This window comes from Lathyrus oleraceus, chromosome 3 (genome assembly GCF_024323335.1).
Source record: "Lathyrus oleraceus cultivar Zhongwan6 chromosome 3, CAAS_Psat_ZW6_1.0, whole genome shotgun sequence".
In the NCBI taxonomy this organism is placed as follows: Eukaryota; Viridiplantae; Streptophyta; class Magnoliopsida; order Fabales; family Fabaceae; genus Lathyrus; species Lathyrus oleraceus.
In genome coordinates, this window is record NC_066581.1 from 369,874,620 (window position 1) to 369,900,331 (window position 25,712).

Sequence of the window (25,712 nt, forward strand, 5' to 3'; positions counted from 1 at the left end):
CTTTAAATTCATTTGTTCAAGATTTTCCGTTAAGATTCTTGGTTACTTGTTTAAGGGGTTCATAGGGCAGTGAATTAGACTCATTGGTGTGCTCATTTAATATCCTGATGCATTAATTTATATTGGTTTAAGTTGACTCAAATATGACTTTTGGGATGAGAAGATTTTTTTTTGGAAATAAGGCATTGATTCAACATGTAATTGCATTACATTTCCCTTCACATTATTCCTAACATATTTACAAAAATTGAAGATTTTGTTTTGGAAATAAGGCATGGATTCAACATGTCATTGCATTACATTTCTATTCACATTGTTCATAACATATTTACAAAAATTGAAGATTTTTGTGGGGTTTACTTTTTGGTCAATAGACCAAGGTCAACACTATCTAATTCAACTCAAATGATTCATCTTCATCTCATCTTCATGCATTCCATACAATCTCCAATTATTCTTGTAAACGAAAGCCATCTTAGGTGGGGCCTTCATGCTGCAATTTCATAACAGGCAATGTTAGTTCGCAATTAACCAATTAACAAGCAATAATATATTTCTATGGTAATAAGCAACAACACAAGCCCATCGACGGTGCTTTCCATGGAACCTTTCCTCAACGGTAGTTCGCAATGTTAGTTCGTACTTAACCAATTAACAAGCAACAATTAATAGTAAAATGACTAACATAAATTGTCTTCTAATGACTACAACCCTCCTCAATTCATCTCAATTTCAAGACTCGTCATTCTAACCCAATTGCTAACTCTAGCTAACAAGTTTTGTTTTCAATACAAACTATATTGTTCATTAACAGGAACTAAATTTCAAGCATAAAAACTCAATAACTCAGCAACAAGCATGGTGATAGGTCTAATAGAGCATTACTAACAGAAAACTCAATAAAAACTAAATGCATTTAACAGAAAATAAAACCAATTTCCAGTCAATTCTAGTCATAAGCTAATTTAACTACAAATTCAATTAATACTGACAATAGGTTTTCACTAACCAACTCGATTCCTCGCTTCACTTCAAGTTTACGCAGCTCACAATAGAAAAACGCCAAGCTAAATTTCACCCTACAATGCGCTAACAAAACACATAAAACAGCTCCACCTGCAGAAATTCGCAACGGACCACTAAATAAGACCATATAACAGATCACAAATAGATGTTGTCAAACAACCTACCAAGCATATAAGAGCATCACATAATGCGTATTCGAAGCAACAAAAGGGCACATTTGAGGGAGATCAATTTGACACCTTGGTACACTTCCTTCATAGCATACACCTCCCAGATCTGCATGGGCCAAGGCTTTCAAGCCCATGTCCGATTTTGCTAACACATACCACCTTACTTCCATACCCACCCCCATCTGTTCTTTGACTCAATGCTGGGCCTTGAGCCCCAAGCCCAAACTCATTTTTGTTAACAAATATCCCAGTTTTTGGCCTGCAACCCCTATTTTTGAACCTCCTAATTATTTACTAATTTAATTCATTTTAATAGTTCTTTTGGATAATTAGGATTAGGGTTAGAATTAGGAATAATCATGGTTGATCATATTAATTCTGATTAGATTAATTAGAATATTCATTTTTTGAGTAATTAGAAATTTAGATCATAATTAGAATTGTAGAATTAATAGATTTTAGAACTTAATTAGGTTTTAAATCTTGATTAGCTTATGTTTAGATTTGATTAGGATAATTAGATTTTAGACTAATTAGACTTTCACATAATTAGATATAATTAGGTTTAATAAGTTTTTAATTAAATGTTGATTTTTAGAAACTATATTCCCTAATTGATCATTTTTACATAATGATTATATTACCCCTAGGTAGAAAATCTTGATTTTTAATACATGACCCCTTAGCTTAGGTTTTTAATTAGATTATCCGATTTCGTTTTCGTTGATTAATTTATTTAGGATTGTACATAGTCTAGCTAATTTCTCTGAATCCCATTTATTAGTGTTAACCAAAGGTCACTTTGATCAACCAAATCCTTTGTATTGTGTTGTAAGCCCCAAGCTTATTAAAGTGGTCAAAAGACCCTTGATCACTTGATAGAGCAAGTTCATTGCGCTCAAGCTATTTTATATACACTGAATCTCAGGAGCTCAAGACCCCAAGGTTCAACTCCAAGTTCAAGACTTCAAAGTCAACATCAGTCAAGCATAGCTAGCAAAGTGGACTACTTCTCAAGCCCTACAAAGGTATCAATACTTGGTGATCGTAATTCAGAGTGTGTGGCACGAGCCTTAAGAAATAAATAAGGAATGAGATTGGAGAATTCCATTAACTCATTCTGAATATCTTTGGGTACGGGACACCTGACCCAATTGCTCATTGTATTCACTTTTATTCATAGACTTTAGCACAATTTGAACTACGTGATTGACAAGTCTTCTTCTATAATAAGTAGCATCGCATCAATAAGATCAACACACAGGATCTCCTGTCAACAACTTATTAATTTTGATTTGAGTTGCACGTTATGAGCCTTAAGCAACAAATAATGGATGAGAATGGAGAATTCCATTGACTCATTCTAGATATCCTCGGGTGCGGAACGCTTGACCCAGTTGCTCAAGGTTCCTTTGTTCATAAAGTTTAGTGCAATTTGAATCATACAATTGACAAGTCTTCTTCTTCTTCAAACAAGCATCAATCATTCAAGACTTCAACAGTGAAGCATCATTACACATCTATCCTCCTCCAACATTGAAGCACCGTTACTCTCTTTTTGGATTCAGTATCAGACTCTCCTCCGTGATGTTCATACATCTTTTGGGATCATTATCTTAGGGTTACACACCCATTTCTTAATCCACTGCTTCATGCATTACCTATCAGCTTAGACTATGCCATACTTTGTTCCTTGCCTACAAGGTGCAGACCTTGGCAACTTCCTTCAGCCCATGAAGTTTAGACTTTGGACTTATTATCTGCCTATAAGGTGCAGACCTTGGCACTCAGCCCATGGAGTTCAGACTCTGGCTTTGTTTCTTGCCCACAAGGTGCATACTTTGGCACTTCTTTTCGCCTATGGAGTACAGACTCTGGCTTTGTTCCTTGCCTATAAGATATAGGTCTTGGCATCCCTACCCCATTGAGTTCAGAAACTGGGCATCCTTTATTTTTCCTATAAGGTACAGACCTTGGCATCTTTCCTATACAGTTCAGACTTTGGCATCACTCATCCAACCAATTGAGTTTAGACTCTGGCTACCTCTTTCAGTGCCTTATAGTTCAGACTTTCGCATCATACTCTTTTTCCCTCACTAAGTGCAAACTCTGGCAGTCAAACCATTTCCTTTGCCTTGTATAGTTCATACTATGGCATGCTCATACATCCTGTTCATGTGTCATACCCCAATTTTGTCGGGCATATTTAAATTTTTGTAAAATCGATTTCATTTTTAATTTGCACCATATGCACAGCATGGCATGCATTCCATCATGAATAATAACTAAAATATCAGTCAGAATAAATTTATTGAAAATACAGACAAATCGGTTGAATCATTTCCTCAAGTACGGACAAAATCAGCGGATAAAAAGTTTCGAAATTAAAATTGCAGACGCCAATATTATTAATCTACGGTTCATGTAGTTTAACCTGGTGTGCTCGTTGTATTTTTCAGCAGCTGTTTCAGTTGCGTTTTGACCCGCCTGAGCCTTTTAACCGGTCCAACTTATTTCAGAATTTGAAGAAACACTGTATTTTTTCAATAAGTATATTTCGCACTGATCATTTTAATGTATACGATTTTATTTTTCGAGCAAATTTTCACCCGACTTTTATTCATTTTTAGTCGTTTTAATTTTATTCTTTTGCCAAAATATACGGATTAAATAAATAGAATTTTTCATGTCCTTGTTTTATTTTTATCATACTCATTTTAGAAGTTGAGAATTTTATTTGATTCAATTGGTTTAAATTGTTCTAAATCAATTAAATCATATAAAAAGGGCATTATAAGCATTTTAATTTATTTAATAATATGTGCTTCGTTGTGTGCTTCTTTGAATTAATCTTGATTGTTAGATCAAGATTAATCAACGATCCTCATTTTCTATCCATGTCAACTCTATCCAACCAATCAAAATTAAGAAAGATAATTGTACTCCCTCCACTCATGAGCTAGCTGGCACGAAAATAAAAAACTCTCTCTCACACGATTCCTTGACTGATGGGAAAAAACAAAAGAGAAAATTAAAAGATTTTTGGGATCTCTCTCATCATTATATACGAAGAACCTACCACTTCTCCTCTCTCATGGCTCCACCTCACACCCACTCACAGATTAACTTACTCTCTCTCTCCAAAAAAATAAAAATAAAAAGGATAAAGAAAAAGGGTAAAAAAACACGGTAACCCTTCTCCTCTCTGAGACTCTTTCTCTTTCACGTGAAAAGAAAGAGGAAAAATTAAAGAGACTTTTTTTTCCTTTTTCCACCAGCAAAACCCACACCGCCGCTGGAAACACACCATCCTCCATAAACCCTCACTCGCCTCCTCTCCTTCTCCCTAACAATTTCGACCACCGCGTCCCCCACCCTCTCAACCCAACCGCTGCTCCCCTTTGCTACCTCCACATGTACCGCCGCTCAACAATTTCCACACCGTCACCGCGAAATTCGCTTTACCGCATCACACGCCGACCATCCACAACAACTTTCGACGATGTTGTAATCCGCACTTACTACAACCGTCCCAAACTCTCTCATCTTATTCTTCTTCTTCATCTCTCTCTCTCTCTCTCTCTCTCTCTCTCTCTCTCTCCAAATTTTCCGATTTCAATAATAGTTACTGTTGTAGGATGAGAGTTGTGGTATAGATCTGTATTTTCGGATGCAATTGGCGATTTGTGGCTGTTTTAGTGTGAGAAGCTGAAAGGTGTTGTTACTTCATAATGGGTGCTACTTGTTTTGTTGCTGCTAAAGATAAGACTGTACAGAATGGATCGACTAATGAGAATTCACATCGGAATATTCGGTGTTCACCGACGTGGAACTTTCATTGGGATCATCGAGGAGGGCGTGTAGCTGGTGAAGATACTTCTATAAACTAGCTTTATGATGGGAATAGCAGGAATGAGGAGGGCAGTCCGATGCAGAACTGTCAACAGAATGCATCCCTACAAAACCGGTAACACGAACCTGACAACCACATCGTTCGATGTCGGTAACCTTCTCCATCTTGTTCAAGATCTAATTTGCTAGGCTTGCTTCTGTTATATATCAGATGCCTAGTATTGTTTTGTTTTTTACTTTGATGTCATTTGAATGTTGTTTCGAAATCATTTGCTGTCTTGGTGTCGAATTTCCTCGATTAATCGTTCGTTCTCCCATTGAGGTGCAGTCTTTTTTTTCGGTGATATACTTATATAATTTTTTTTTACCATTATTACTTTCTACTAACCATTATGCATGTTACTTTCTACTAACCATTATGTCTATTACTTTCTACTAACCATTATGTCTGTTATTTATTTTTATTTTTTTGTAAATATCAATGTATTATTTGTCACTTAAGTTTACTTTTGTTTTATTTAAAGATTACATTGGTGTATTGACTAACTAGTTGTTTTGGGATTTTTTTTTTGTAGTTAGTTGTCCAATTATACGGGTTGTATTTCAATTTCGGTTACTTATGCCATTTTCACTCTAATCAAATTATTTAATTAATTAAATTTTGTTTAGTTAGTTAATTTGGATTAATTAATTTTAATTAACCTGATTATTTGATCTAATTAAATAATTTTGATAGTTAATTTTAATTATCTTAATTAATCGATTTAATCAAATTTCAATAAATTAATTTTGATAATTAAATATTGATTGATTTCTTCCACTATCATTTCATAATACACACTCGATTTCATTCAATTTCATCATCAATCCAAAACCACAAATAAATCGCACAATTCTCGATTCAAAGTTGAGTCCATTTTCAAACACCTTTGTAAGTCGATCGCTTTTAAGCATCGCTATCAACCTCACATAGCTTACTCTTGGGATTTCTTACAATGAGATCTATTCGATTTTAATTAATCGAGTAGATGATTGATTCACTAAAAATAATTCAATTTATTCACAATCACAAATCCAAGCCTCGACCCAATGTCGAGTATTTTATTCAAAATTAATTAAAACACCTAACCACAATCAAATACCATTTCATCTGGAAATAAAAAAAGGGGATGGTTTTGAGTTTTCGACTCCTCCTCTCGATTATTTGAACACGAACTCTTTTACTCGGTTAATCAAATAATCGTCATTTCTAATCCACTTAAGAACAAATAAATCAAATCCTTTTATAATAAGAAACCAAAAGGGAGATAACTTTGAGTCTTCAATTTTTTCTCCATGACTATTTGAATACAAGTTTTCTTACTTGGTTAGTCAAATAATTGTCGTTCCTCTACAAACTTCCAAACCCCGATTAAATCAAATTATTTTCATATTAAGCTAAATGAAAAGGGAGTTGACTTTGAGTTTTCAACTTCTCTCCTCAATTGGTTGAAAACGAGTTCTCTTACTCGGTCAGTCAAACAATTGTCATTTTTCCACAAACATACAACTTAATCAAATCATTTTCTTAACAAACTATACGAAAAAAGAGATGGTTTTGAGCTTTTAGTTCCTCTTCTCAAATGCTTGGATATGAGTTGTTTTACTCAGTCATTCAAGTACTTGTCGTTCATTCTAAAATACGTCAACCATGTACAACCTTATTTTAATAAATACTCAGATGAAACAGAAAGCGGTCTAGAGCTTTCTATTCCTTTTCCCGATTATTAGGATACGAGTTATCTTACTCGATTATCCGAGTATTCGTCATCCATTTAAAACACCTTAATTAGTATCAAATCCTTTCTATAATTGTAGATGAAAAAGAAAGTGGTCTAGAGTCTTTTATTCCCTTTCCCGACTGTTAGGATACGAGTTGTCTTACTTAACTATCCGAGTAATCGTCATCCAACAAAAAACATCTCAACCAAACAAAACGTCAAACATATTAATCCAATTTGTCACCCTTGTGTGACCAAAACTATTTTCAGAAAGAACACCATTTAATCCTTTCTAATGCGCATAACAAACTAGTGCTTAAGCCTCCGCCGAGAGTAGACAAGCCAAAATTTAGCCTTTAGAACGCGATCTAAACAGTTGTTCACTAAAAGACACCAACCAACCGTAGTTCCCCGAACTACGAATGCTCTGATTTCCTTATTGCACCATAAGGATACGTAGGCAGGTGATTGTTGTATCTTCGCGAGCACACTAATAAAAAACCTCCTCTTTCCCTTTCTGAGGTTCCCATCCATTTCTATTTTCAGTATATTCATAACCCGAAGATAACAAACAACATTAACTAACATTCAATCTCAAATTAGAACTAAAAGGTTCCCGTTGAGTACAACGGACGTGAGGGGTGCTAATACCTTCCTCTTGCGTAATCCACTCCCGAACCCGAATATGGTTGCGAAAACCATTATTAATTTTTTCAAAGGTTTTATCGATATTTTCCTATCCCTTTATTGGGATAAATAAAGTTCGGTGACGACTCTGTTCAAACATAATTTTTTCCGCGACCATCGCGAGGGATCGTATTTTTCGAGATGCGACAGATGGCGACTCTGTTGGGGAAAAGCTCCAAGCAAAAGAGAGTGAAGCCTAACTTAGTTTAATTTATGTATTCTGTGTTAATCTTGTTTGTTTTTTTGTTATCTTTATTCTATTCTTATTATTCTGTTGTAATTATTGTTTTGTGATTTATTGGCTATGTCTTATTTGGAGCTCTCTGTTAGGGGTGCTTTGTGAGATAGGCTCTCTACCCGAGTTTGAGAAGAACCATAAGTTTAAGTTGGTGGTTATGTAGTGGACGCCCACAAGGAGTCTTCCTTGTTGGGACGATACGAAGACCCCGCCTAGAGGAGATTCTCTTCAGATATTATTGCCCGACGAGTCTTCGTCACGACGATACTATTCTCAAGTTGGATCAATGACTCTAGGGACCTTTTAACCCACTCTATCTGGCGGTTATGTAGTATTAACCTACGAAGTTTCAGACTTGTTGGGTTAATACGAAAACCCCAATCGGATGAGATCCCTTGGAAGTATTATTACCTTATAGTAATATTTCCAACCTCGATCAATGACTCTGAGAACCTTGTTAGAACCCTGGACTCGAGAGTTGTGTAGTAGAATCCCCATGGAGCCTTCCTTGCTGGGACGATACAAAGACCTCACATTGACGAGATCTTCTTAAGGATATTATTGTTTGGCGAGTCTTCGTCACGGCAGTGACGTCCTCAAGAAATATCTGTGACTCTAGGAACCTACCAACTGTAGAGCTTACCCATGGGGTGACATTAATCAGAGATACCCGTCATTTATCCATTGTTCTGATTCGTCTGAGGAAACTTTGAACCTGTGATCCTAAACATGTCACGACATTCATACACATATCATTGCATTTGCATTCACCATCATACATTTCATATCATTTTTCACCAAAAATTATATACAAAAAAAACTCATCCATCCTTCATCCATAACCTGCAGTTGATTTCCCGATACCCATATCAGACTTGAAGTAGCTCTTGGAAGACCATGGATCCATTGGAGCAAAGTCATATTGCATTAAGAGGAGATGTTGACTCGATGAAAAACCAGATAGACCAACTAGTGGAGGCTATGATAGTTTTAGCAAAGAAGGAAGACAACATTCAGCAGACTGCAGTGGTTGAGAATGTTGTGCTAGCTCCAGTAAATGATCCTACCCAACCTCAACTTGTGCGAACCCTAGTTGATAACTCTGTTATACAGGAACGTCATATTGTTCGAGATTCCTCTTACCAGGATGATGTTGAGTATCACGGTTTTGCATTCTCCGTGCCAGATTCCCGTGGGACAAGCCTAGTGGTTAATGTTGAACAACCATAAGATGATGAGATTGCTAAAGGATGTCGCGTGCTAGAGAAAAGACTCAAGGCCATATGTCATACGGTGAACTGACTTGGGGTGTTTTGCTTTTTATCGCAATGTCGCGGATAGCAAGAGTCGCCACCGACTTTTCTTTTATCCAATAAGGAAAGGTGGAAAAGAACAGGAAAGACCTCAATAGATTTTGGGTTCGGGAGGTACATTATACAAAGGGAAGGTGTTAGCACCCTTTGTATCCATGGTTATCCATGGGCTCTTAATTACTGGATCACTTATATTTTTGTCTGAGAAGTGTCGGTGAATTGCTTAAAAAATGTTTGCAAGAGAGTTTAACTTTGTAATGATTCTCGTATGAATGTATACAAAGTATTTATCTCATTTGATTTTGAAAATGGTTTAGAAAAATATAACTCGGTAATGATTCTAGTATGAATGTATACCAAGTGGTGATTTTCTAGGATTTGTAAAGTGTAAAGTGTGAGGGGTGGAAAATGTTTTAGGTTATGATCCAGTAATTGAGAGTTATACCTTCCTGAGGTCGTTATGGGCATTTCCTATCCTTATGAGGGTAAAACTGTCCTTACTATTGAGAAGTAAGTAATCTTACCCTTTGGATGTTTAAGGGTCACCGTAGGGTCATCGATAGGTCATTGAAGGCAACAGTTGTAAGGATACCTTAGCATTCGAAGGGACGATCATCATTTAACCGTAGGCTACACCGAAGGGTCATCGAGGGACAAAATTGTATTTTCGAAGGCAACATCCGAGGGACCATGATTTATTTTATGATGATTTAATCGAAGGGTCTTTGCTAAGTGTATCCCTACATTCGCGGGACATGACCGTTATACCGTAATACCGTAAGGCAGCAAAGAGAGGTCCAAGATCACTTATTTAAAGGTCATATTTTAAAGTCAATTAAGTAATTAAGTCCATACTAAAATCAGTACATTAAAATTAATACATTAAAATTAATACATTAAAATTAACACATTAAAATTAATTAAGCAATTTAGGGTGAGTCTCCCCAAGGGTATCCCACAAATAAAGTGGAAGACCTAAACGGCGATCTTTTTTCTGGGACATATGAACCTTTGCAAAATTCAACAAACGGGTTAGCATACCAAATCCGGGTGCAATCGAGGATTACACCGTAAAAGAAAAACAGCAGCAAGAAAACAGTGTATAATTAACATAGAATCGACCAGATACGCATAAGACATAACAAACAAAATATTGGCGGCTGCCCTTGTTCGCCTCTGCTTCGCCTAGCGAAGGTCTAGCGAACACTCGCTGCGTGCTCGCTTAGCGATGTGCTAGCGAGCGACTGCGGGTTTTGAATTTCAGAACAGTATGACTTCAACCTGCGGCATGGCTTATGGCATCCAACACATAATTATATGGTTCAGCATTCACAATATCCAGGCACACTTAAATTCACATGCAAAACATCAAATATGTTTATGAATTCAATTATATTATCACATGCAAGTTAAGAACATAAAGCGGTATCACATGCAAATTAAGAAAATAACACGATAATAGTGATGCAAACCTGTTTGCAATCGAATTGCAACCTTGAATTGGCGAGCCGGATTGAGTTGGGCGGCGGTAGCTTCGGGGCGGGGAAGCGGCCTTCAGGGTTTCTTCACTCGGAACTCTCTAAAGTAGCCTCCAGGGTTTCCGTGCCAGGGTTCCCGTCCGTCTTCCTCTGTTTTTCCGTCTTCGTGTCTGTTTCCGTCCGTCTCGGTCTGTCCATTTTCGTGGCTGAGGTGCCTGGTATTTATAGTGATGGTGGTGACCTAATGGGCTTAAAATGAGGTCCAAAACTTCAGATTTTCGCAAGCTTCGCTAGGCGAAGGAATTGCTCGCCTAGCGAGCAAGCTAGCTCTGGGCTTTTTCTGGATCTGATGCTTCGCTGGGCGAGTGGCATGCTGAACTGTTCGCTAGGCGAAGGGACTGCTCGCCTAGCGAGCAAGCTATTTTGGGCCGCCTTTGGATTGGGCCTGTTGTGAGCTGGGCTTTTGTCCATTTGATATCAGTGCCTTGCAGAGCAAGTCAGAGGGTCTTGAGAAATGCTTTGTAGTATCACTGGGCAAATTTTGGGGTATGACAGCTGCCCCTGTTCAATATTCTTGAACCGAGAGAGTCAGAATGGTATGTGCCGTTCGTGGTCTGGAGGTGAAAGATTATTGAACACTAGAATGCCCCAACAATTTGCGCTTGTCCATCAGTCTTGACGGAGATGGGCTTAAAGATGCCATCCAGGAAGTTTGATGATGAGATTTCCAGATTGTGTCGTACGTTAGACGATATCTGGAGACATGGGTGTCACACCGGGTCGTACATCAGACCGTATAGTGAGTCATCCATTATGCTGTCGACTTCGCCGGGGAGTCGGAGTATGCTATATACTGCTGGGGATAAGGGATCAGAATGGATCATACACTGGACCGTATCTTATTACCAGAGTGAGCTGTTCGTTAGGCGGATGACTTTGCCGAGGATGAAAAATCAGAACGGATCGTACGCTAGATCGTCTCTGAGTTGAAGATCCAAATGGGTCTTATGATAGACTGTATTGGAGTTGCAGGATGAGCCATCCATTAGGCTGAATCTGATGATAAAAGGGGGTAGTCGTACACTAGACTACACTTCAGAAATGTACCGTACACTAGGTAGCATCTGAGGAGACGAAGGTCAAATTGGGTCGTACATTAGACCGTATCTGAGCAGAATGAGCCGTCCATTAGGCTGAATCTGATGATAAAAGGGGGTAGTCGTACACTAGACTACACTTCAGAAATGTACCGTACACTAGGTAGCATCTGAGAAGATGAAGGTTTAACTTGGTCGTACATTAAACCATATCTGAGCAGAATGAGCCGTCCATTAGGCTGAATCTGATGATAAAAGGGGGTAGTCGTACACTAGACTACACTTCAGAAATGTACCGTACACTAGGTAGCATCTGAGAAGATGAAGGTTTAACTTGGTCGTACATTAAACCATATCTGAGCAGACTGAGTCGTCCATTAGGCTGAATCTGATGATAAAAGGGGGTAGTCGTACACTAGACTACACTTCAGAAATGTACCGTACACTAGGTAGCATCTGAGAAGATGAAGATTTAACTTGGTCGTACATTAAACCATATCTGAGCAGAATGAGCCGTCCATTAGGCTGAATCTGATGATAAAAGGGGGTAGTCGTACACTAGACTACACTTCAGAAATGTACCGTACACTAGGTAGCATCTGAGAAGATGAAGGTTTAACTTGGTCGTACATTAAACCATATCTGAGCAGACTGAGCCGTCCATTAGGCTGAATCTGATGATAAAAGGGGGTAGTCGTACACTAGACTACACTTCAGAAATGTACCGTACACTAGGAAGCATCTGAGAAGATGAAGGTTTAACTTGGTCGTACATTAAACCATATCTGAGCAGAATGAGCCGTCCATTAGGCTGAATCTGCTGAAAAGGGAGTAGTCGTACACTAGACCACCATTCAGAAATGTACCTGTCCGAAGGTAGCATCTGAGAAGATGAAGGTTTAACTTGGTAGTACATTAAACCATATCTGAGCAGAATGAGCCGTCCATTAGGCTGAATCTGCTGAAAAGGGAGTAGTCGTACACTAGACTACCATTCAGAAATGTACCTATCCGAAGGTAGCATCTGAGAAGATGAAGGTTTAACTTGGTCGTACATTAAACCATATCTGAGCAGAATGAGCCGTCCATTAGGCTGAATCTGCTGAAAAAAAGGGGGTAGTCGTACACTAGACTACACTTCAGAAATGTACCGTACACTAGGTAGCATCTGAGGAGACGAAGGTCTAATTGGGTCGTACATTAGACCGTATCTGATGACTGGAAGGTCTAACTTGGTCGTACATTAGACTGTATTTGCAGAATCTGACTTGAAGGTCTAACTTGGTCGTACATTAGACTGTATTTGCAGAATCTGACTTGAAGGTCTAACTTGGTCGTACATTAGACTGTCTTTGAGTGGTTGAAGGTCAGAATGGATCGTACGCTAGATCGTATCTGAGTTGTTGAAGGTCAGAATGGATCGTACGCTAGATCGTATCTGAGTTGTTGAAGGTCAGCATGGATCGTACGCTAGATCATATCTGAGTTGAAGGAGTCATATGTTGAGCCGAATCAGAATGAACCGTACGCTAGGCTATATCTGCTAGTATTTGTATATGTTGTATTGGCAATGAATGTCTGGGATGAGCTTATAGATGCCATCGTTAGGAGGATGTCAGAATGAATGTTGTCATGGAGTGTATCTGAAAGATGTAGTTGAATCCTGAATGTAATTGATAAGGATGTCCGTCTGAATGGACCTTTGTTTTGACTATGTCAGGAGGATAATTGACCTGAAAAATAAAGTTAGCTTCATGCCATGTCATGATGCATGAGATGCAAATGTTGTATGCATGCGTATGCTGTGAAATGATGTAATGAGTGAATTATGCGTCTGGAATAAATGAGAGCATTGTATACATGTATATGTTATGAAATGATGTAATGTATATGATGCGGAACGAAAATTGTATGTAGGTATGTGATGTGAAATGATGTAATGAATGCACTATGTGTCTGAAACGTTCTTCCAGGGGACTCTACTGGGGAATAAATCTCCGTCTTCTGGTCGGAGATATTTGTATTGATGACCCTTTCTTAGCTGGGGGATACTTGATTTCTGTCTGACGATGGAACCACTCAACAGAGCCTGGCTGGGGATGGCAAAGATGATCAATCTGTCTGACGATATCGACTTCTTCTGGGAAATAGTTGGCTTTGCCCGGGGAATAATGCCAATTTCTCCTGGGGAAAAACAAGCTTGCTGGGGAGAATAAAATTGGTAGCGAATTCATTGGAAGTATGGTTAGACCTTCTCCTCGATCCTGAATTCGGGTAGTGATTGCTATTGCTATTCTATGCATGTATTTTGATAAACATTGATCATATTCAAATGCATATATTAATTCAAATCAAATCAATGGACATTTACGCAACCAAAACAACAAAAATAAAACAAAAGCATCTTTTTGGAAATGAATTGTATTGATTTTGAAAGGGGCCTATGAACAGGCAATTTGTGTACAGGGAGACAGAAATCCTAGTAAGAGGAAATTGTCAGGAAAACGAGGAAAAGCTATGAGGAAAAAGTCCTGTTGATTTTAACTCCATTTTTGTCATTATGTCTTCAAGCATCTCATCTCCTGCTGTCGGATAGAAGTGATTAGCTTGTTCAGTCCTTGGAACTTGGTTGAAGCTGACAGAGAACGGGACATAGTCATACGCTTTAATCCCTAATTTTTGCCTGGACCACCTTTTCAGGTTTTCAGTCCACCAGGATGCCCCTTTTTGCCCAAGCCGCCTTTTCAGGTTTTCGGCTTGCCGGGTGTACGTCTTTATATATTTATCCCTAATTTTTGCCCGAACCCTTTTGGTTCGCCGGGATGCCCTTACTTTTGCCTAGGTACGTCGACCTAGCGGGTCTTTTTTATGCGTAGCATTTTTTAACTATGTCCGCGTTCACAGGATGCGGGAAGTCTTCACCGTCCATTGTAGTAAGTATAATAGCTCCACCAGAGAATACTTTCTTAACCACAAATGGCCCTTCGTATGTGGGAGTCCGTTTGCCTCTGGGATCACCTTGTGGTAGAATGATACGCTTGATCACCAAGTCGCCAAGTTGGTACCCCTGTCTCTTAACTCTTTTGTTAAATGCCTGGGTCATGCTTTTCTGATATATCTGCCCATGACAAACAGCCGCAAGTTTCTTCTCATCAGTCAGATTTATATGATCGAGTCGAGTCTGAATCCATTCATCTTCATCTAAGCCCGCCTCTTTCATGATTCTTAGAGAGGGAATCTGAACTTCCACTGGTAAAACGGCTTCCATTCCATAGACTAAAGAGAAGGGAGTTGCCCCTGTCGAAGTGCGTACTGAAGTGCGATAACCGTGGAGAGCAAACGGTAACATCTCATGCCAGTCTTTGTACGTTACTGTCATCTTTTGTATGATCTTCTTGATGTTCTTATTAGCAGCCTCCACGGCGCCATTCATCTTTGGCCGGTACGGAGAAGAGTTATGGTGTTTAATTTTGAACTGCGTGCAGAGTTCAGTGTAGTACCATCATCAGTGATAACTCTCTCAGGAGACAGCAGGTTTCTCAAGTAGATATTTGATAGAATCCATCTTAGAAATCAATAAAGTGGTATGATTCAACATATACTGTCTTAGTCGGCGAGCAGCCTAAGCCAAAGCACAGCAAGCTTTCCCGAGCTGCGAGTATCTTGTTTCACAGTCGGTACCTTTTGCTAAGGCAGTATATGGCATGCTCTTTTCGACCAGACTCGTCATGTTGCCCCAGCACACCCTATTGAATTTTCTAACACGGTCAAATACATGATTAGAGGTCTCCCTTCAACTGGTGGCATCAGAATTAGAGGTTCTTGGAGATACTTCTTGATTTTGCCATTCATCACTCCGTACCATCTCTTGATTTTTCTTTTTTAGTAATTTGAAGATGGGTTTGCAAGTTGCAGTCAAATGTGGAATGAATCGGGCAATGTAATTCGAGTGCCCCAAGAAACCTCTGACTTCTTTCTTGTCTATTTCCGTACCCAGATTTATAATTTCAATTGATTCCTCCATGCGGCTGTATAGTCTTTTCTTCTTGCAGTACCAGTCTGGCAAGTTCTCCAGGGACTTCACAATCTTCCTCACCTCCATCCTCGGCTTGGTAGATCGGATTTTCAAAGTCATAATGAACAGTAGCAGAACTATTATCAACAGGATCCAGAGTGGATATGGATCGGCAAATTGTTACGTGAGTGTGTGCAAGAAAACATAGCTTGTTTGAAAAATGACAGGAAAGATGAAGAGCGCAATATTTGAATGCAAAAAGTCCATTGATTTATTGAATATGAATATGCTTATGAAAATGACAAAACCCTTGAAAAATTAGCTATTATGCCCCGGGCCTAGACACAATGCTTTGAAACACTAAAATAGCAATAACAATTACTCCTGACTAAAGGAAATCGGGATAATATCTTCAGCCTTCCAATTATTGAGTCTGTCACCAATTGTTGGGAAGATCCAGCTATCCAGGTCGCAACCGCTATCAGTATCCTCCACAGCATTGACAGTCTTGTCATGATTAGGCAGAGGGGCAGTGATGACATTAGGAGTCTCCGGAGGCTCAAACTCAATTTCCCCCGCGTCGATCATATCCTGAATTTTGTTCTTCAACAACCAACAATCGTTTGTATCGTGCCCGGGGCTATCGGAGTGATATGCACACCTGGCATTGGGATTATAACGAGGCGAAGCAGTGTTGACATTTGCAGGAGGACCTCTGAGAGTGATTAAGTTTACCTTTAGCATACTTTGCAGTGCTTGTGCTAAAGTCATATTGAGCTTGGTAAACTGCCTTCTTGGTCTGTCTTGTCCGTGCTGGAAGTTTTGAGCTGGCGGGGCTGCGATTGTCACTGCTCCAACGGCATGGTCACCATTTCTCTTATTGTGATTCTTTTGACCGTACACAGCATTTGACTCATTCTTCCCATGGTAGGACTTCTTGCTGCTTGTAGAGGTAACTGCCGGTATCTTTCCACTTCGAAGGCCGCTCTCCACCCGTTCACCTGTCAGTATAAGTTCAGTGAAACCTGATGAAGAACTCCCCAGTAGGTGGCTGTAGAATGGTCCAGTCAGAGTACCCATGAACAGGTCTACTAATTCTCGGTCGGTCATAGGGGGTTTGACCCTGCCGGCCAAATCTCTCCATTTCTGAGCATACTCTTTGAAGCTTTCTTTAGATCCCATAGTCATATTCTGCAACTGTAGCCGAGTAGGCGCTAATTCAGAATTGTACTGGTACTGCTTATAGAAAGCTGTTGCTAAATCAGTCCAGGTGCGGATGTCAGAGCTCTCGAGCTGATAATACCATTCCAACTGAGTGCCAGACAGACTTTCTTGGAAGAAATGGATCCACAGTTTCTTATCAGTGGTGTGTGTAACACCCCAAATAAAGAAAAAGAATTATTTAATTAAGTTGATAATATATTTATTAATTTAATTAAATAAAATTGAATTATTGGATTATTATTATTATTAATAATAATTATTGGAAAAATATATAAGTTGGAATAAGGAAAGGGTTTCATTTTTGGAAAAGGTTTCACGTGAGAAACAGAGAAGCTGCAGAGAAGAGGAAGAAGGGCAAAGAGCCGAAAAGCACGGTTGAGGAACGGAGAAGCTAAAGCTTAGAGATTTGCCGGATTATATCAGGTAAGGGGGGTTTATCGTCGTTTAACGGGTATTATCGATTAACATGTAATGGGTAGTGATAAGCTGTTAATTTGACCGAATTGAGATTATGGATGCTGAAATATTATGATGAATAAGTTGAATTTAAGCTGAAATTAGATCGGTAGCTGTGTGAGTTGTGAGATTCTGAACGTATCGCTTTTTACGGATTTGGAATCGGAGGTCCGGAAGTCCTCCAACGGCGGAAAATGCGGAAACTCTGCATTCTGCCTTGTGTTAGCGCAGGAACTGCTGTTTCGCCTGCGTTAACCGGTTAACCCAGGGTGTTAACCGGTTAACACTGTTATAAATTGAGAAAATGTTGAGTTTTGCCTGCGTTAACCGGTTAACCTATAGCGTTAACCGGTTAACACTGTTGCGTTTTGCCTGGAAGTGTAATTTCCTGCGTTAACCGGTTAACCTATAGCGTTAACCGGTTAACACTGTTGCAGTGTGGAAAAATAGTTGATTTTTATGTTGTAAATGCAATTGGTAGTTGGCCTATTGCAGTTAATTGTGATGAATAAAATTGTTGAGTTTATGTTGTGAAATGCCGATGCAAATATGTTGAAAAGTTGATTATAAGTTGTTTTGTTGAAAATATTAAGTTGTAGGCTGATGGGCCAAAGTTGATTTTAAGTTGCTTTGTTGAAAATTACTGAGTTGTAGGCTGATGAGCCAAAGTTGATTATAAGTTGTTTTGTTGAAAGAAAAGCTGTTATGTTGCTGTTATTCTTATGTTGTTGAGTTCAAGTCGTACATGCCATAGACATTCATATGCATTAAGTCGGGGCTTTTGCTCACACCACGTTGGCCTGGATTGGCAAAAATTATGGGGCTTTTGCTCACACCACGTTGGCCTGGATTGGCAAAATTTTAAGTTGAAAGTTGAAGGCTTATGCCTTGATGCCCACTAAACTGGCAATGATTTTAAGTTGGGAGTTTTACTCCAAATGGTACCACATGCATAAAGAGTCGAGTCTCATTGAGTTGCATTTTATGTTGTTATTGAGTTGTATTTACGTTGTATTTGCGTATGATAATTGAGTTGAATGTGCCGTTACCGCATGCATGATATGATTTGGGTGATTAACGTGTAGAATTACTTAACATAACATGATGATTTATAATATTTGTTATATCGATTGAGAAACTCACCCTTACAATATTTTTCAGGTAACGAGCAGTGAGTTGAGTAGGAGCTAGTGCTTGAAGTCTAGTGTGGTTAGAGGGTCATGCTCTGATAGATGTAACATCGGGACGGGATGTTTGAATTGTCGAATAAATGTTAATTTTGATGAATTACAGATGTTGAAATATTTTATCCGCTGCGTATTGTTAAAGAAGTTTTTATGTCGAATAAAATTGAGTATGATTGCTTTTATGTTGAATTATGTGAAGAAGTTGTTATGTGACACCCTTGAGTGACAATATTTACTCTGATATGTATGATTTAATTGTTGTTGTTTTAATTAAATATTTGGGGTATTTAGAAGGGTGTTACATTAGTGGTATCAGAGCAGGTCGGTCCGTCCGGCCAGTTGTCGTGTCGTTTTGTCTAACAATTGTGTATTGTTACCAATCTAACTTTAAGTTGTGTTGCATTGATAAGTTGAAATGGCTGGAAGGAATGACGCTGCAATGGCTGCCGCAATGCAAGCAATGGCACAAGCTGTGCAGAACTTGCCAAACGCTGGTGGAGATGCTGGATCACGTAGCTTGGCGACTTTTCAGAGAGAGAATCCGCCGGTGTTTAAAGGGAAGCATGATCCAGATGCAGCCTTGGGATGGTTGAAAGAGATTGAGAGAATCTTCCGTGTTATGGATTGCACTCCAGCTCAGAAGGTTCGGTATGGTACTCACATGCTAGCAGTCGAAGCTGATGACTGGTGGCTAGAGACTCACGAGAGGTTGACCGTGGCGGGTGAAGACGTTACTTGGGATGTATTCCGTAGGGAATTCCTGAGAAAGTATTATCCGGAAGATGTCCGTGGTAAGAAGGAAATTGAATTCCTTGAGCTGAAGCAAGGAAACATGTCTGTCACCGATTATGCTGCGAAATTTGTGGAGCTGTCCAAATTTTATCCTCATTACACTGGTGCGGGTGCTGAATTTTCAAAGTGCATCAAGTTTGAAAACGGATTGCGCTCTGAAATTAAGAAAGCTGTTGGGTATCAGAAGATACGCATTTTTACTGAATTGGTTGATAGCTGCAGGATATTTGAAGAGGACAATAATGCTCATTACAAGATTGTCAGTGATCGCAGAGGCAAGCAACATCAAAACCGTGGCAAGCCGTATGATGTTCCAGCTGGGAAAGGGAAACGAAGAGCTGCTCCGACTCAGAGAGCTAGTGGGGGAGGTGCTCCTACTGGTATAGTTTGCTTCAGATGTGGTCAGGCTGGTCATAAGAGTAATGTATGCACTGCTGAAGTAAAGAGGTGTTTTCGCTGTGGTAAGACTGGGCATGCAATAGCTGATTGCAAGCACAAGGAAGTGATTTGTTTTAATTGTGGTGAAGAAGGGCATATTGGAAGTCAGTGTCAGAAGCCGAAGAAAGGGAATCAGTCTGGAGGCAAGGTCTTTGCTTTATCGGGTTCTGAGACTTCTGCTGATGATCGTTTGATCCGAGGTACGTGTTATATTAATGGCTTTCCTCTTGTAGCTATTATTGACACAGGTGCGACTCATTCCTTTATATCTTTGGATTGTGCGGTGAAACTTAAGTTAGAGATATCTGAGCTGTTTGGTGGTATGGTAATTGATACTCCTGCGAAGGGTTCAGTGACTACTACTTCGGTTTGTTTAAATTGTCCTTTGAGTATTTTTGGTAAAGACTTTGGGATGGACCTAGTGTGTCTTCCACTAGTGCAGATTGATGTTATTCTGGGTATGAACTGGTTGGTGTTCAACCGAGTTTCTATCAATTGTTTTGATAAGACGGTGATCTTTCCTGAGATTGAAGAAGGAAAGAGTTTGTTCCTATCAGCAAGGCAAGTGGATGAGGCAGTAGCTGAGGGAGCAGAGTTGTTCATGCTGTTAGCAACTTTGGAGGTCAAGGATAAGATGGTGATTTGTAATCTAGCCGTGGTGTGTGATTTTCCTGATGTGTTTCCTGAAGAGGTGAACGAATTACCACCAGAACGCGAAGTGGAGTTCTCGATTGATTTGGTACCTGGCACTAGACCGATATCGATGGCTCCGTACCGTATGTCTGCTGTTGAGTTAACTGAATTGAAGAGTCAGTTGGAAGATCTGTTGGATAAGAAATTTATTCGTCCGAGTGTGTCACCGTGGGGTGCGCCAGTGCTGTTGGTTAAGAAGAAAGAAGGTACTATGAGGTTGTGTGTGGATTACAGACAACTGAATAAAGTGACGATCAAGAATCGGTATCCTTTGCCGAGGATTGATGATTTGATGGATCAATTGGTTGGTGCGAGTGTGTTCAGCAAGATAGATTTGAGATCTGGGTATCATCAGATACGTGTGAAGACTGAGGATATTCAGAAGACTGCTTTCAGGACAAGGTATGGACATTATGAGTATTCTGTAATGCCTTTTGGTGTGACTAATGCACCTGGAGTATTTATGGAGTATATGAATAGGATTTTCCATCCGTACCTAGACAAGTTTGTTGTGGTGTTTATTGATGATATTTTGGTGTATTCGAAATCTGAAGAAGAGCATGCTGAGCATTTGGGAGTGGTTTTGGGAGTTCTACGAGAAAAGAAGTTATTTGCTAAACTGTCTAAGTGTGAATTTTGGTTAGAAGAGGTAAGTTTTCTTGGTCATGTGATTTCAAGAAGTGGTGTTGCTGTGGATCCTTCTAAGATAGAAGCGGTATCTAAGTGGGAAGCTCCGAAGTCTGTTGCTGAGATTCGAAGTTTCCTTGGTTTGGCTGGTTATTATAGGAAGTTCATTGAAGGGTTTTCTAAGTTGGCGTTACCGTTGACGATGTTGACTAGAAAGGGGCAAGCATTTGTTTGGGACTCAAAATGTGAAGAAGGGTTCCAAGAGTTAAAGAGAAGGTTAACTAGTGCTCCTATTCTGATATTACCGAGTTCATCGGAACCATTTGAAGTCTACTGTGATGCTTCATTGTTGGGTTTGGGTGGCGTGTTGATGCAGAATAAGCAGGTTATAGCTTATGCTTCAAGACAACTGAGGGTTCATGAGAGGAACTATCCGACGCACGATTTAGAGTTGGCGGCTGTAGTGTTTGTTCTGAAGTTGTGGAGGCATTATTTGTACGGGTCAAGATTTGAGGTTTTCAGTGACCATAAAAGTTTAAAGTATTTGTTTGATCAGAAAGAGCTGAATATGAGACAGAGGAGATGGTTGGAGTTTCTGAAGGATTATGACTTTGGTTTGAATTACCATCCGGGTAAAGCAAACGTAGTGGCTGATGCATTGAGTCGGAAATCATTACATATGTCTATGCTAATGGTTAAGGAATTGGATTTAATTGAGCAGTTTAGAGACTTGAGCTTGGTGTGTGAGAGTACTCACAACAGTGTTAAATTGGGAATGTTGAAGTTAACAAGTGGTATTCTGGAGGAGATCAGAGAGGGTCAGAAATCTGATATGCTTTTGGTTGATAAGTTGACTCTAGTGAATCAAGGTCAAGGTGGCGAATTCAGAATTGATGAGAATGGTATTTTGAAATTTGGTAGTCGGGTGTGTGTTCCGGATGTTACTGAACTTAAGAAGAGTATTCTTGAAGAAGGACATCGTAGTGGGTTGAGTATTCATCCTGGAGCTACGAAGATGTATCATGATTTAAAGAAGTTATTTTGGTGGCCGGGAATGAAAAGAGATATCGCGAGTTTCGTTTATTCTTGTTTGACTTGTCAGAAGTCAAAGATTGAGCATCAGAAGCCGTCTGGGCTAATGCAACCGTTGGCTATTCCAGAGTGGAAGTGGGATAGTATCAGTATGGATTTTGTTTCTGGTTTACCGAGGACAAGTAAGAATTTTGAAGCCATTTGGGTGATTGTTGATAGATTGACGAAATCGGCTCATTTTATTCCGATCAGAATGGATTATCCGTTAGAGAAATTGGCTGAGTTGTATATTGAGAAGATTGTAAGTCTGCATGGTATTCCGTCGAGTATTGTTTCGGACAGAGATCCTAGATTTACATCGAAGTTCTGGGAAGGTTTGCAGAGAGCTTTGGGAACTAAGCTGAGATTGAGTTCTGCATATCATCCGCAGACTGATGGTCAGACTGAGAGGACGATTCAGTCATTGGAGGATCTTTTGAGAGCTTGTGTTTTGGAGAAGGGAGGTACTTGGGATTGTTATTTACCTTTGATTGAGTTTACCTACAACAATAGTTTTCATTCGAGCATTGGTATGGCGCCGTTTGAAGCTTTGTATGGTAGGAGATGTCGGACACCGTTATGTTGGTATGAGTCCGGTGAGAGTGCTGTGGTTGGACCGGAGATTGTTCAACAAACTACAGAAAGGATTAAGATGATTCAGGAGAAGATGAGAATTGCTCAGAGTCGTCATAAGAGTTATCATGATAAGAGGAGGAAATCACTTGAGTTTCAAGAGGGAGATCACGTGTTTCTTCGTGTTACTCCGATAACTGGTGTTGGTCGAGCCTTGAAGTCGAAGAAGTTGACACCGCGATTTATTGGTCCTTATCAGATTTTGGAGAGGATAGGAGAAGTAGCCTATCGTATCGCTTTACCGCCGTCACTTGCGAATTTGCATGAAGTTTTTCATGTGTCTCAGTTGAGGAGGTACGTTCATGATCCGTCGCATGTTGTCCAAGTAGATGATGTACAGGTGAGAGATAACCTGACTGTTGAAACATCACCTATGAGGATTGAGGATCGAGAGTTGAAGCAGTTGCGGGGTAAAGAGATTGCCTTGGTGAAGGTAGCTTGGGGAGGACCAGCAGGTGGCAATGTGACTTGGGAACTGGAGAGTCAGATGAAGGAGTCTTATCCAGAGTTATTTGTTTGAGGTATGTTTTCGAGGACGAAAACTCTTTTAGTGGGGGAGAGTTGTAACACCCCAAATAAAGAAAAAGAATTATTTAATTAAGTTGATAATATATTTATTAATTTAATTAAATAAAATTGAATTATTGGATTATTATTATTATTAATAATAATTATTGGAAAAATATATAAGTTGGAATAAGGAAAGGGTTTCATTTTTGGAAAAGGTTTCACGTGAGAAACAGAGAAGCTGCAGAGAAGAGGAAGAAGGGCAAAGAGCCGAAAAGCACGGTTGAGGAACGGAGAAGCTAAAGCTTAGAGATTTGCCGGATTATATCAGGTAAGGGGGGTTTATCGTCGTTTAACGGGTATTATCGATTAACATGTAATGGGTAGTGATAAGCTGTTAATTTGACCGAATTGAGATTATGGATGCTGAAATATTATGATGAATAAGTTGAATTTAAGCTGAAATTAGATCGGTAGCTGTGTGAGTTGTGAGATTCTGAACGTATCGCTTTTTACGGATTTGGAATCGGAGGTCCGGAAGTCCTCCAACGGCGGAAAATGCGGAAACTCTGCATTCTGCCTTGTGTTAGCGCAGGAACTGCTGTTTCGCCTGCGTTAACCGGTTAACCCAGGGTGTTAACCGGTTAACACTGTTATAAATTGAGAAAATGTTGAGTTTTGCCTGCGTTAACCGGTTAACCTATAGCGTTAACCGGTTAACACTGTTGCGTTTTGCCTGGAAGTGTAATTTCCTGCGTTAACCGGTTAACCTATAGCGTTAACCGGTTAACACTGTTGCAGTGTGGAAAAATAGTTGATTTTTATGTTGTAAATGCAATTGGTAGTTGGCCTATTGCAGTTAATTGTGATGAATAAAATTGTTGAGTTTATGTTGTGAAATGCCGATGCAAATATGTTGAAAAGTTGATTATAAGTTGTTTTGTTGAAAATATTAAGTTGTAGGCTGATGAGCCAAAGTTGATTTTAAGTTGCTTTGTTGAAAATTACTGAGTTGTAGGCTGATGAGCCAAAGTTGATTATAAGTTGTTTTGTTGAAAGAAAAGCTGTTATGTTGCTGTTATTCTTATGTTGTTGAGTTCAAGTCGTACATGCCATAGACATTCATATGCATTAAGTCGGGGCTTTTGCTCACACCACGTTGGCCTGGATTGGCAAAAATTATGGGGCTTTTGCTCACACCACGTTGGCCTGGATTGGCAAAATTTTAAGTTGAAAGTTGAAGGCTTATGCCTTGATGCCCACTAAACTGGCAATGATTTTAAGTTGGGAGTTTTACTCCAAATGGTACCACATGCATAAAGAGTCGAGTCTCATTGAGTTGCATTTTATGTTGTTATTGAGTTGTATTTACGTTGTATTTGCGTATGATAATTGAGTTGAATGTGCCGTTACCGCATGCATGATATGATTTGGGTGATTAACGTGTAGAATTACTTAACATAACATGATGATTTATAATATTTGTTATATCGATTGAGAAACTCACCCTTACAATATTTTTCAGGTAACGAGCAGTGAGTTGAGTAGGAGCTAGTGCTTGAAGTCTAGTGTGGTTAGAGGGTCATGCTCTGATAGATGTAACATCGGGACGGGATGTTTGAATTGTCGAATAAATGTTAATTTTGATGAATTACAGATGTTGAAATATTTTATCCGCTGCGTATTGTTAAAGAAGTTTTTATGTCGAATAAAATTGAGTATGACTGCTTTTATGTTGAATTATGTGAAGAAGTTGTTATGTGACACCCTTGAGTGACAATATTTACTCTGATATGTATGATTTAATTGTTGTTGTTTTAATTAAATATTTGGGGTATTTAGAAGGGTGTTACAGTGTGCGGCTGAATCTTTCTCACATAAGCCCTTAAATGCATCTGAGGACAGGACGCACCATCGTACTTAGTGAAAGTGGGGATTTTGAATTTGCGGGGAATGGTCACATCGGAGACCAGACCCAAACTTTCGAAATCTAGACCAGGCGCCTTCTGACCCTCCATGGCTAGCATACGTTCCTCCAGCAATTTGTACTTATCATCTCTTGGAGAGTACTGTTCGTTTTCATAGTCCTCATCGTCATCCTCAGGGTTGGAGAAATCAGCATTCTCTTCCTCTGAGTCATTCTCTGCCCCCTCTTCTGGACCATTCGGGATTCCAAATTTGATTCCCGTAGCCTGTCCTTTACGCCTTCTTCCCGGGTTAATGAAACTCACAGCTTTCTTGTCTTTCTTCTTCTCGACCAAAAGAGCCTTCAGTTCCTCCTGCCCCTTGGATAAGCTTAGCATCATCTCCTTGAATTGAGCATTCTGAGTTTGGAGATCTTTGACAGTTTGTTCGAGATCCATTTTTCTGTTTGGAGGAAAACCGTGAGAACATTGATCCCTTTAGAGTACCTGTTATGCTATGTTATGCTATGCAATGCATGAAATG

At 39.4% G+C, this 25,712-nt stretch overlaps 1 long non-coding RNA gene across 1 annotated transcript; it reads right to left on the reverse strand.

The window, feature by feature from the left end:
• Nucleotides 1-219: 219 nt before the first annotated feature.
• LOC127129282 (uncharacterized) lies at nucleotides 220-1,291 on the reverse strand. The gene is made up of 3 exons (XR_007806279.1): nucleotides 1,191-1,291; nucleotides 1,010-1,116; nucleotides 220-493 (listed from the first exon to the last, which is right to left on the reverse strand). It is a non-coding gene; the product is annotated as an uncharacterized LOC127129282 (long non-coding RNA).
• Between the last annotated feature and the right edge of the window lie 24,421 nt (nucleotides 1,292-25,712).